The sequence below is a fragment of the Arvicanthis niloticus genome, chromosome 8, assembly GCF_011762505.2.
Source record: "Arvicanthis niloticus isolate mArvNil1 chromosome 8, mArvNil1.pat.X, whole genome shotgun sequence".
NCBI classification, from domain to species: domain Eukaryota; kingdom Metazoa; phylum Chordata; class Mammalia; order Rodentia; family Muridae; genus Arvicanthis; species Arvicanthis niloticus.
In genome coordinates this window covers 7118968-7132755 of record NC_047665.1, presented here as the reverse complement: position 1 = coordinate 7132755, position 13788 = coordinate 7118968, and the positions used below count along the sequence as shown (strand labels likewise).

The 13788-nt window shown below is 44.2% G+C and overlaps 1 non-coding gene across 1 annotated transcript; it reads right to left on the bottom strand.

Moving 5' to 3' along the window:
* Positions 1 to 5029: 5029 nt before the first annotated feature.
* On the bottom strand, positions 5030 to 5158 carry LOC117714441 (small nucleolar RNA SNORA17). Its single transcript, XR_004607526.1, has one exon. It is a non-coding gene; the product is annotated as a small nucleolar RNA SNORA17 (small nucleolar RNA).
* Between the last annotated feature and the right edge of the window lie 8630 nt (positions 5159 to 13788).

Genomic DNA, 13788 nt, shown 5'->3' with positions numbered 1-13788 from the left:
TTGTGTTATTGATCTTAGCCATTCTGACAAGTGTAAGATGGAATCTCAAAGTAATTCCGATTTACATTTCCCTAACGGCTAATAATTTTGAATATTTAAGTGTTTCTCAGGCATTTGAGTTTCCTCTATTGAAAATTCTGTTTAGATCTTTACTCCATTTTGAATTGGACTATTGGTTTTTTGATAACTAGTTTCTTGAATTTTTTAAAATATATTTTGGATATTCGTCTCTATTGAATGTAAATTTGGTAAAAATTATTTACCATTCTGTAGGCTGCCATTTTGTTTGAATGATGGTGTCCTTTGCCTTACAGAAGCTTTTCAATTTCATGAGGTCTCATTTATTAATTGTTGATCTTAGTTTCTGTGTTACTGGTGTTCTGTTCAGGAATTGTCTCCTGTGCCAAAGTGTTTAAGGCTTTCCCCACTTTCTCTCCATCTAGTTCAGAGTATTTGGTTTTATGTTGAGGTCTTTGATCCACTTGGACTTGAGTTTTGTGCAGGGTAATAGACATGGATCTATTTGCATTCTTCTACATGCAACTATCCAGTCTGACCAGAACCATTTGTTGAAGATGCTGTCTTTTCTCCAGTGTGTATTTCTGGCTTCTCTATAAAAATCAGGAGTTTTTAGGTGGATTTATGTCTGGGGATTCAGCTTGATTCCATTGGGCAGTGTGTCTGTTTTTAATGCCAATATCATGGTTGTTTTATTATTATTAATTATTATTATTGTTATTATTGTTATTATTATTATAATTATAGCTCTGTAGTACAACTTGAAATCGGCAATGGTGAGACCTCTAGCAATTCTTGTATTGTTCAGGATTGTTTTCACTATCCTCAGTTTTTTGGTTTTCCATATGAAGTTGAGAATTGTCCTTTCACTGTAAAGAGCTGTGTTGGAAATTTAAAGGGGGATTGTATTTAATCTGTAGATTGCTGTTGGTAGGATGATCATTTTTGACTATGTTAATCCTACAGATGCATGAGCTTGGAAAATCTTTCCATCTTCTGATATCTTCTTTAATTTCTTTCCTCAAAGACTGGAAGGTTTTTGTTGTTGTTTGTTTGTTTTAATCATACAAATCTTTCACTTGCTTGGTTAGAGTTACTCCAAGATACTTTTTATTTTTTGAGGCTATTGTGAAGGGTGTTGTTTCCTTGATTTCTTTCTCAGTTTTTCTGTCATTTGTAGATGGGAGGGGCACTGATTTTGTGAGTTAATTTTGTATCCAGTTACTTTGCCAAAGGTGTTTATCAGCTGTAGGAGTTCCCTGGTGGAATTCTTAGAGTTACCAGTGTATACTATCATTTTCTGCGGATATCTTCTTCCTTTCCAATATGTATCCCCTTGGTCTCCTTCAGTTGTCTTATTGCTCTAGCTAAGACTTTGAGTACTATATTGAATAGATATGGAGGGAATAGACAATCTTGTCCCTGATTTTAGTGGAATTATTTTGAGTTTCTCTCTATCTAATTTGATATTAGCTATAGGCCTGCTGTAAACTGCCTTTATTATATTTAGGTATGTCCCTTGTATTCCTAACATCTCTTGGACTTTTATTATGAAGTTGTGTTGGATTTTGTCAAAGGTTTTTCTGTATATAATGAGTTGATCATATTTTTTTCACTTTGTTTATATGATGGATTACATTCATTGACTTTTTTACATTGAACCATCCCAGCATCCCTGTTAGATTATGGTGGATGACCATTTTGATGTGTTCTTGAATTCAGTTTGAGAGTATTGTGTTGGGTATTTTTGCATCTATGTTAATAGGGGATATGGTCTGTGATTCTCTTTCTTTCTTGGGTCTTTACATAGTTTGGGTAACAGAAATTCTGCACTAAAACCATCTGGCTCTGGGCTGCTTTTAGTTGGGATACGTTTAATGACTACCTCTATTTCAGTAGGGGTTGTAGGTCTGTTTAAATTGTTTATCTGCTTTTGGTAAGTGGTACCTACCAAGAACATTATCCATTTCATTTTGACTTTCCAATTTGGTGGAGTACAGGACTTTAAAGTATGTCCTTAGGATTCTCTGGATTTCTTTGGTGTCTGCTCCTATGCCCCCCTCTTGTTTTCTGATTTTGTTAATTTAGATCCCTGCCTTTTAGTTTTTGATTTAGTTTGTTTTATCTTGTTGATTTTCTCAGAGAACCAACTCTTTGTTCCACAGGTTAGGTTCTTTGTTTTGTTCTCTTTGTTTTTATTTTGTTGATTCCAGCCCTGAGTTTGATTATTTCTTTCTGTCTACTTCTGTCATTCTTTTTGTTCTAGAGCTTTCAGGTGTGCTACTAAGTTGCTAGTATGAGATCTCTCCAGTTGGTTATGTAGGCACTTAGTGCTGTGAACTTGCCTCTTAGAACTGCTTTCACTGTGTCCCATAAGTTCGGGTATGCTGTATATTCATTTTCATTGAATTTTAGAAAGTATTTAATTTCTTTATTTATTTTTATCGTGACCCATTTTTCATTCAGTAGGGACTTTTTCAGTTTCCATGAGTTTGTAAGCTCTCTGTCAGTTCTGTGGTTGTTGATATCCAAGCTTTAATCCATAGTGGTCTGATAAGATGCAGGGAGTGACTTCAGTGTCCTCATATCTGTTGTGGCTCATTTTGAGTATGTGGTCAGTTGGAGCAGAGCAGAAGGTATATTCTTACTCTTTTTGTGTTTGGAAATACTGTTCTATAAATATCTGTTGCATCCATTTGGTTTATGGCACTTGTTAGCTTGAGTATTTTGCTCCTGTTTACTTCTGTCTCATTGTCCTGCCTATTGGTGAGAATGGGGTATTGAAGTCTCCCACTGTCAGCGTGTAAGGATTAATATATAATTTAAGCTGTAGCAGTGTTCCTTTTACAAATGTGGGTGTCCTGCGTTCGAGGCATAGATGTTAAGAATTGAAATGTCACTTGGTGGACTTTTTCTTTCATGAGTATATAGTGCCATCTCTTTTGATTGGTTTTTGTTTAAAGTCTATTTTATTAGATATTATAATGGCTACAAGAGCTTGATTTTAGGTCCATTTGCTTGGAATATCTTTTTTTAACCCTTTACCCTGAGGTAATGTCTATTCTTGATGTTTAGGTGTGTTTCTTGGATGCAGCAAAAAGATGGATTCTGTTTCTGCATCCATTCTGTTAGTCTGCCTTTCTTAAAAAATATTATTCTTTCTTTTGGTTTTTCTTTCTTTTTTAAAAAAGCTTTTTATTGGATCTTTGTGAATTTCACATCATGCATCTCATCCCACTAATTTCCCCTTCCCTGTACCTTTGCAACCTCCCCCCTCGACAGAGGAAAAAAAATCTTGTAAAAAATGTAGTATAGTATCTCCCACAGCATACCCCTTTGTCCACACCTCTCTACTTGCAAGTGTTTATTGCAGGGACTCTTCGGTCTGATGTGAGGCCTCTGGCTTCTGCTACTCTATCAGTACTGGAACCTCAGTGGAACTCCTTTCAGATATCCTGCTGTTGCCCTGCATCATGGAGATCCTGAAGTTTTGGATTTGTAGGAGCAGTCCTTTCATGTACTCCAGCAGTTCATCAATGGGGTAGATGTTGGGGTGGACCAATTGAAAGCCCTGGATCTGGGTCTGAGAGGTATCTGAGCTGGTCAGCCTCCTGGCTCTCCAGCTCTTATTCCCTTGGGGCTGGCTCAATAGAACCCCCTGCTACCAGGGCCAGCTCTATCTTGCTGATCAGGAAAGATACAGGGCCAGTGCTCCTGAATGTTGCAGCCGGAGAGGGTCATGGCCAGTTCTCCTACTCTTATCACCCCTGGCTGCTCTCCTGCCTGCCATAGATGGTGAGGGATGAAGGAAGGGAGGAGAGTGTCTCTCCCTAGTTCACACTACCATCTAGCAGGCAAGAGGCAGGGCCATGTCTCCCATAAGCTTGCCCTCGGGGATGGCTCACCTGCAACCCCCACATCCAGTGCCAGCTCTACTATGCTGCTCAGGAGAGACACAAGGTTTGTTCTCCTGAATGCTACAGCAGGTGAGGGGCAGGACCAGCTCTCCAGCTCTGGTGACCTTGGGGCCAGCTCTCTTGACTGCTCTAAGTGATAGTGTGTGTATGTGCATGCCAACACATGGCAGAGATGTAGTGAGGTCAGCTCTTACATGCTTATGCCCTTAGGATAGCTTGCCCAAGCCCCTGTCACTAGGGCCAGCTCTACTGTGTTGCTCAGGTATGGTACAGGGCCTGCTCTCCTGAGTGCTACAGCTGGTGAGGGGCAGGGTTAGCTTTCTTGCTCTTGTGACCCCCACCCCCCAGGGACAGGTCTTCAGCTGTCAGCAAATAGTGAGTGACTCTCCTGAGTACTGCACTTGGATAGGGGCAGGGGCAGGTCAGCTGCTCTCATGCCTCCAGGACCAGATCTCCCATGATGTCCAAGTGAGAGATGGGGCCAGTTCTGCATAGTTGTCAGATAATAATATGTTCTGGGTGACAGTCCACAGCCAGGATGTCGGCCTGGATTTTGGTGGTAACAGATCTCTGCTGTTGCAGGGCCACAGACCCATGTATGTTCTGGTGGCAGCACAGGCCAGATCCCCACCATGGTCCCAGGTGTCATCACTGGCTACTCCCATCAGGCTGTTCCCCACTACCCTTGAGTCTCCAGTTCCACCCCTCTTCATAGTGCCCACAACCTTCTGTTTCTCTTTCTCTTCCATTTCTCCACCACTTAGTCCTCTTAGTTGTGCCCAGGTACGTTGAGTGTCTTAGGTCATCTCTGGAGTGGTCTCATGAGTGCTATGCCCTGCTCATGCATTATGGCACTGGGCAGGGGTCACCTCTGCATGGTCTGATACCCCCTACCCTGGCACTGTACTGGTGGTCATTTCAGACTGCATCCCTGTCTGGGACCCATGGTAGCTATCTGGTGTTCATCTCCAGTTTGCTCCTTGCCCAGGGCCCAAGGTTCCAGGTGAAGTTTTTCTAGTCTCTGGTTTTCTCTTCATCCTGGCAGCCTGTTGGGGCCTGCCTGGTGCCAGGCTAGTGGTCATCTCAGGCTCCCTCTTTTCAGGTTACTAATATTCAGATGTTCCTAGATCAGAACACTAAGCATAGACATAGCCTCTCCTTTCTGCCACCTACTGACGAACATGTGACACAGCAGCCATACCTGCAACACCTCTAGGGGTATTGATATTTTTATTGGTGAATTGAGATCATTGATACTGAGAGAGATCAGTGACCAAGAGTTGTTGATTCTTGTTATGTTGTTGTTGTTGGTGGTGGTGTGTGTGTGTGTGAGTGTGTGTGTGTGTGTGAGTGTGTGTGTGTGTGTGTGTGTGTGTGTGAGTGTGTGTGTGTGTGTGAGTGTGTGTGTGTGTGTGAGTGTGTGTGTGTGTGTGTGTGAGTGTGTGTGTGTGAGTGTGTGTGTGTGTGTGTGAGTGTGTGTGTGTGTGTGAGTGTGTGTGTGTGAGTGTGTGTGTGTGTGAGTGTGTGTGTGTGTGAGTGTGTGTGTGTGTGTGTGTGAGTGTGTGTGTGTGTGTGTGTGTGTGTGTGTGTGTGAGTGTGTGTGTGTGTGTGTTTCTCTTCTTTGATGTTGCTGGTGTGAGACTATGTATGTCCTGTGTTTTCACTGGAGCAGTTTACCTCCTTAAATTAGAATTTTCCTTTTAGCCCCTTCTGTAGGGCTGCATTTATAGATATATTACCTAAATTTGTTGTTTTAGTAAAATATTTTATTTTCTCCATATATGGTTATTGAAAGTTTTGCTGGGTATGGTAGTCTGGGCTGGCATCTGTAGTTTCTTAGAGTCTGCAGCACATCTGTCCAGACCCTTCTGATTGTTAAAGTGTCCATTGAGAAGTCAGGTATAATTCTGATAGGTCTGTCTTTATATGTTACTTGGTCTACTCACTTTCAGCTTTTAATATTTGCTCTTTGTTCTTTATGTTTAGTGTTTTGATAATTATGTGCCAAGGGGATTCCTTTTCTGGTCCAATCTACGTGCTGTTCTTTATGCTTGTTGTACCTGTATAGGTACCTCCTCCCTTAGGTTAGAAAAATTTTCTTCTACAGTTTTGTTGAAAACATTTTCTGGGCCTTTGAACTGATCATCTTTCTTCTTCTTCTTCTTCTTCTTCTTCTTCTTCTTCTTCTTCTTCTTCTTCTTCTTCTTCTACTTCTCCTTCTCCTTCTCCTTCTCCTTCTCCTTCTCCTTCTCCTTCTCCTTCTCCTTCTCCTTCTCCTTCTCCTTCTCCTTCTCCTTCTCCTTCTCCTCCTTCTCCTTCTCCTTCTCCTTCTCCTCCTCCTCCTCATCTTCCTCCTCTTCCTCCTCCTCCTCTTCCTCCTCTTCCTCCTCCTCTTCTTCCTCCTCCTCCTCTTTTTCTTCCTCTTTTTCTTCCTCTTCCTTTTCATCCTCTTCCTCTTCCTCTTCCTCCTCCTCCTCCTCCTCCTTCTTCTTCTATACATATTGTTCTTAGGTATCTATATCATTCCAGATTGCCTGGATGTTATATGTCAGGAGCTTTTTAGATTTAACATTTTCTTTGACTGGTTTACCCAATTCTTCTATGATGTCTCCAGTGCCTGAGACTCTCCCTTCCATCTCTTATATTCTACTGGTGAAGCTTGCCTCTGCAGTTCCTCTTGACATTCCTAAATTTTTCATTTCCAGAATTACTGCAGTTTGGGAACTTACTGACTTATTGGCTTATTGAGAATTTATTAATTCTATTTCCATTTTCATGTCTTGACAGGTATATTCATTTCCTCATGCTGTTCCGTTTTTCTGGACTTCTGTAAGAAATATATCACTTTCTTCTTTAAGGACCTCTATCATTTTAATACAGGTGGTTTCAAGATTTTGTGTGTGTGTGTGTGCTTCATCGATGTTGGAATATTCAGGGCTTGCTTGGTAGGAGGGCTCTAGTGGAGACACATCACCCGGATTGTTATTGATTATGTTCTTATGCTGGAGTCTAGGCATCTGGGATTGGTGTGATTATAGGTCTAGGTGCTGAGAATTTGATTTGTCTTTGTCTGGTGGGTGTTTTGTTCCTTGGTTTCTGTTTCCTTTCTGTATGTTTTAAGAGTGTAATGATTGTGTGTTGCCTAGTAGAAAATTTTCTTTGCACTGATAGTTGTGGCCACTGGGGGTTCCAGGTAAAATGTGTTTCTGGGTATTGGGAGCTGACACTTAGAAATGCGGATAGGTAAACATCTGAAGAGTTTACAGGAGGGAGGAGATGAGAATGTTCAATGAGGATCTGCTCATTTTGTCTCTTTGGAATTGGGAGGGACTATGAAGAGAGGTCACTCCAGAGGGTCCACTATAGAACTGGGGATGAGACTTGGGGGTTGGATCTAGAGGAGCAGGAGGAGAGGAGAATCAACCTACTTCCCTTGAAGGCCTGTGGGTCAGCAGGGAGTGCCTGCCCAAGTGGGGGGAGGGGCTGGGATAAAGCAACAAGCTGGGAGAAGGAGGTTAGAAGAGAAAGCTCTGTGGGAGCCACAGGAGATGTGGGTAGATGGGGAAGGAAGGCTGCAGCAGGTGTTCTGTTGCAGAGATAGGGATGAGGCTGGGAGATTGGATCTGGGAAAACAGAGCAGCAAGCATTCTTAGCTGCTGAGCCATCTCCTTAGTCCCAAGGTCCCCATATTTCACAAAAGACAAATTCAATATTCTCCATGTTAATTGGGATAGATCTTACACTTTTATTTATACCATTTATTTGCAATGATGTAATCTTTATGGCTCATGTGTTGAACATACATATTTGAAATTGACCATTCTGGTGATACTTTCCTGTGCATAATCACTTCAGCATCTTATGAAGTTAGAAGCAAAACTTAGTGCTATTTTTTGGCAGCATCACACTCAATGCCCTGTGACGTGGTATGAAGTGGGTAGTGTTGAGGACCACACTGCCCCATGCTTGGGGGCCACTGTGTCTTGGCCCGAGCTGCTGCTCCGATCTGAGGGTCAGGGTCTAGCAAGAGAGAGTGTGGGGATGGAGGGGAAGAGACTCGAAGAATGGAGACAAGAGAGAGGTTCTGATCAAGTCTCCTCTCCTTTATTGAAGGGAAATCTGGGGTATTTATACACTTTGCCAGGTGCCTTGTAGGCATGGATACCACATGCATCGTGCAGCTGGGGGCACTAAACAACAAAACAAGATATCTGGGATAAACGAGATGTTTATCAGAGTGTGCTCAGCTGTTGTAGGCTGTTTAAAACAAGTCTCTTGTCAGGGTATATGGCTCGAGATGTTTGCAAAGATCATAGCCACTTTCTGCTAGGAGTTGGCTCCCAAAAGGTAGGGCTCACGGCATGAACTAGGGCTGAGTCCTGTGATTGAAGAATCCAGAAGAGATTCGGGGAGATCTGGGATTAGTGGAGTCTTAGAGGTGAGGAAGGATTTATGAGTGAAAGAGGCGGGGCCCACCTGGGCCATCTGCCTCCTCTGTGCCCCTGGGTGGGCACCTGGCTTTGTGTTGTTGCGAGGTGTCTTGCTTGAAAATCCTGAGCCTCTTCAGGTGGTGTCCCAGAACTTACTTATCTTGGTCCGCTGTCCTCTCTGCAAAGATCAGTAAATGTTTGTTTGATTCCTAGGGTCCCAGATGAGACAGAAGGTTTCAGAGTGTGGGATAAGAGTTTATTTTTTTCAAAGTCCAAAACAAGTCTTGAAGTAAGACCCTGTCCTACTTGGAAAATGAATGTCTCTAAGGGAGGAGTCACTTGCTCAGACGCCAACAGATTGGGGTGAGGTGTGTGTGTGTGTTCTTGCATGTGTGCATGCATGTGTGTACGTGTTCCTTGCATGCTTCTTCATTATTCTCCCAGGACTATCCAAAGGTGCCTTCTCTCAGGTCTCTACCATATCTGGTGCGCATCTCTCTAGGTGCCAGTGCTGGGTTGGTGCTGTGGTACCTCAGCCCCAAGAGCTGAGAGTTGCAAGCTCGCAAGCAGCAAGGAAGGCATACGGATAATTTCACAGAGTTGGTTTCACTCCAGCAAGGGAGCTGTGACAGGCTTGTCTTGATTAATTGTCAAGTGGGTTACGCTGACTATCAGTGCTCAGGAGATGCAAATGAGGAAGGCAGGGAAGGATCTGTGGAGAATGTGGGAATTAAAGAGGGGTTTGGAGCCTGGAAAGATGTTAAACTACCTGACAGAGAGCCAGAGAATGCACACAGACTGAGGAGAAGCTTGGAAGGATGGCACACTCCATGGCTAAAGAGGCTTGATGTGAAAGGGACTTTTCCTCAGGAAGGGTTGAAATTCAGATACCATTAACATCAGGGATAATAGCGGCACCGTGACACCAAACAGTTATTGAACACAAAATCCTAGCTGAATACTGAGCTGAGCACATGCTAATCATAATCTCAGTTAATCCCCACAAAGCCTCACAGGCACTGCTAGGCCCTACAGGGGCTTCAGAGATTGAACAAAAGGAATCCCCTAGGGTAAACATTACCTCTTGGGAGCACAGCATGGGATGATGGAGAACATTGCTCAATTGCCCAACTGCACCTGGCAGGGGAGGCCATCATTACAGTTACCAGGTATACGCTATGGTTCAAGTTCTGCACTGCTGTGTAATGTATGCATTGGCATTCTTGCTTTTTTTTATGTGGTTTTTTTTTTTCCATTTATGTGTATTAGTGTTTTAACTGTATGCGTGTCTGGGTACCATGTGTGAACAATGTCTATGAATGCCAAAAGAGCATCGGATCCCCTAGAACTGGAGTTAGGAAGGTTGTGAGCTGCTCTGTGGGTGAAGGGAACCAGACCTTGATCCTCTGGAATAGCATCCAGTGCTCTTACTACGGAACCATCTCCCCAGCCCCTGCATTAACTTTCTTGCTCCTTCTAGGTATCTCATGGACATCTCCCACCTCCACCCCAACCCCACCCCCGTTCTCCACAGCTTCAGTTTTTCCGAGATGATAGAAAAGCAAGCTAGAGATAAATTGTGAAGGACTTGAATTCTAAGCACGAGAAGCACACTTTATTCAGTGGCTCTATGAGACTTCTACCCTGGTCACTCACCGAGTTGTAACAGAGTCCTCCCATGTCCAGCCCAGCCCCGGGCAGATGCCCTCACACACCCAACATGGAGCCCAGTATGAACTCACATCCTCCACTTCGACCTTTCTGTCTGAATGTCAACCTCTACTCTCCTTCTTCCTCAGCATCACAGTTAATCTAGCTTCTCTGGATTCCCCCTTCCCCACCCCAAGTCTGGAGCCCTCTGGTGACTGTACACATGAGCTCTGTGCAGATGGCAACAATGTTGCTTGTTTGACCCTCAGCATCCGGCTACAGATCTTTTACTCAGCCCAGCTGAGAACCTCCCAAGCAGCCCTCCTGCTTCCATTCACTCAGCCCAGCGTGCGAGTCCTTCCTCGACTCTGGTGCTTTTTGTTTCTTAGTATTTTTTCCACTGCAGAGCCTTCGACAGTGGGCACTTCTACTGTGTCTCACATGCTCCTGTGATGGCCACTGTGTCTCACCTGATACTGAGATTCTTCCTTGGCTTGAACCATTGTTGGGCATCAGACGACCGCCACTGGTTCAGTCATGTTAACTCAGCACACCTAGGCTGGCTGCACTAAGTTACCTGCACAAGAAGAGCCTTGGCACTCCCTCCTTCTGATAGGATTATACAGCTAGTTGGTCCCTCTGCTTGATGGTTAATAGCCCTGTCCCATGCCCTTCAGAGGTGCCTTGCTATGTAGTCTGCTCAGGCCTGTTCCCTGAGCTCTTCTGGACTCCCCTGTACTTAGCATCTTGAGGGTTAATATTGAGTGTGGCGGGAGGCTTCAGACCCTGCTCCAGCTGTAATATCGCATCCCCATTGGATGTGTTTGTCTTGCCCAGAACCACACAGGTTGTTTAGTATGGTGACTCATGTTGTGGTTTCTAGACCAGGGAGGGTCTAGCCTCCCCCAATGCCAGACTCATTAGTACAGTGGGAGTGTTTTCATCAGAAAGAAGAGACACTGCTTGGGTGAAATGAACCAGCATTTACTGGGGGCTCACTCTTTACCAAGTACTAGGCCAAGCACTGCCATTAACGCTTTGTCTTGCACAAAAGGCCCTGTGAGGTCTCTGGTGATATTCCACCTGTTTTGTTCTTTAAAGGGGGAGGCCCTTTAGAGGGTGAGAACGTGCCAGAGGATGACAGGTATTAAAACTGGAATTTAGACACAGGTTTGTCTGGCTGCCCATGTATGCCCTGGTCCCTCATGGCCATCCTGACTCCAGCCAGCCCTGCATCTTCAGACTCCGGAAGGTCCCCTGCTCAGTTGGTCCCTTGAGTTCTGAGATCACATTTGGCTCCAGCTGGCTTCTCAGGAGGCTTTAGAAGAGTCCCTCTGCGCTCCTCTGAATGACATAATGACATCCCCTTGTAGCTCGAGATTGGAGCAGGTCATTTAAAGTAGCACCCACATGAATTACTCCTTCTCATGTTTACCCTCCCTCCCACCTTTGTGCCTTTTCTGTTCTGTCTCAGGGATGGTTCAAGTTCACCCTGTGACTTGCCTTGACCAGGAGGAAACAATGGAAGTCTGTTCTAGAACCTTCCAGCTTAGTCCTTTCCAAGGCCCTTTGAGTTTGTTCTCAAAATCTAGTCAGGATGTGAAGTAGTGTAGATGATCATACTCAGAGAGCCTACATGGAGAACAGGCGCCAGCTCCATGCTAGTAACTAGCTCCAGACAGGTCAAACCTCTCAGGTCTGCCCTGGCTGGTTTAGTTATCTCCAGTGGCTTTAGTTGGAGCAGCACGATTCACCACAGGAGTCAGGAGCAAAGCCAGAGAGGTCTGGAGCAATATGCACTACAATGTGTAAAGGCAAGGTGTATCAAGAGTCAAGGCCTGGGCTAGAGCGATAGCTCTGTGGGCAGAGAACTTGCCTTCTAAGCACAAAGACCTCAGCATCTATGTAAATGATGGGCAGGTGTGGCAGCCTGCCTCTGTTTCCAGACCTCCCCCACAGGCAAGGTAGCTAGCTAACTTAGGTACTCAGTCAGTGAGCTCTAGTTCTGGTTCAAGTGAGAGAATCTGCCTACCTCAATATATAAAGCAAAGATGGCTGAGGAAGACTTCTGACATCAACCTGGCCTCCACACACATGTAAGCAAACATGCATGCACACCAACCCTAACACATATGCACATGCATGCATACCTCCACCCCACCCCACACACACATCTACGGTGGTGGTGGAGCAAAGCCTGAAAATTTATTTATAACTGTTTATTGGTTCATTGTTCAATCTATTGATCATAGATTGACTTGAGAATAACTGGGAGCCTTACCCAGTGGCACACTCCTTTAATACCAGCACTGGGGAGGCAGAGGCAGGTGGATTTCTTTAAGTTCAAGGACAGCCTAATCTACATAAAAGAGACTCTGTCTCAAAAAATAAAAAGAATAACCCTGTTTCTGTTTTTAGATTGAGGAAAAAACAATCTGTGAATAGGGAAAAGTTTTAAAAAATTCAAAGGAAACCAAAGCGAAGCTTTTTTTTTATGAGGACTTTATCACTGAACATTACTCAACACACGGTCTGATAGGCTGCAGGAAAGACAGCAGAAACCGTCTTCTTCACCCAGATTTTCTTTGGAAGTGTGTGATCCTGTACATTCTTGGTTTCACCCTGGGAACACATGTGCAGAGAAACACAACACAGATTGTTCCCTGAGCAAATGCCATAACATGAGCTCGTGCAGACTAAATGCAAGTGCAAGGCAACCGCCTCTCTCTCCTTGCTTGCAACAGGCTTGAAACATCAGCCTATCTTAAGTATAAGTAGATATGCAGGCCGTACACACCATAGGACATCTGAAATAAATCAATTAAATTCAGCAAGGAACTACAAATTCGATTTTCAAGTACTCCAACCAGTGAGTGCCAAATGGTGAATCTCTACCTTCTTAAAATCACTAAACAGTTCTACTTGTTGTCTGGCTCAAGTTTCTAGAATACATTTATCCTAACAAACTCTGCCTGGTAGGCTCTCTGTGTATCTGCTGGATGGATGGATGGATAGATGGATGGATGGATGGATGAATGAATGAATGAATGAATGAAAAGCTGAGCAAAGATTGTCTAAAAGAAAGCAACTTAGCAGGGCAAGGAGGTTCTGAGAGACAGGGAGGGACATTCTAAAGCACAATAATCAGCCTCGGGATAAGAGGTAGCTAAGTATTAAGTATTAAGTCCCAGAAAGCTCTCCCTTGCTCAGAACCTCCTCGGCTGGAAGGGGAGCAGAGTTGAGATGGTGAATGAAAAATGAGCTAGTGTGGCATGGTTTCCATTCCCTCTACAGGACACAGCAGGCTGGCCTCTGTCATAGGCAGGGGATGAAACAAGAGCACAGAGATGGAAGGAAAGCATTTGCCAAGTGCCTGGGAGCAAGCACAGGATAAAAAAATGGAAGTATGTGTGATGTTTAGTGGCCCTGTCCTTGTCAAAACTGACGAACCCTAAATCAGGGAAGGAACCCCTACTCAAAGTTCCTTAAAACCCTTCTCCCTCCTTCTCAAAGATAGAGAGGCTCTGGCTTTGCGGGGGGGGGGGGGGGGTTCTTTCTCTGTGTGTGCTTGTGTTCCCCTTAGCCCCTGTGTGTGTGTGTGTGTGTGTGTGTGTGTGTGTTTCCTTATCTTTAGTAAAGCCCCCTTCACCAGATGATTCTGTCTGCTATGTTTGAGAATTTCTCCATTGCTACCTGTCATGGTCAAGATTTTTCTGCCTTTAACTGACAGAGACAAGGAAGAGTAGTGACTCTCATCCTGGGGTTGATTGAGG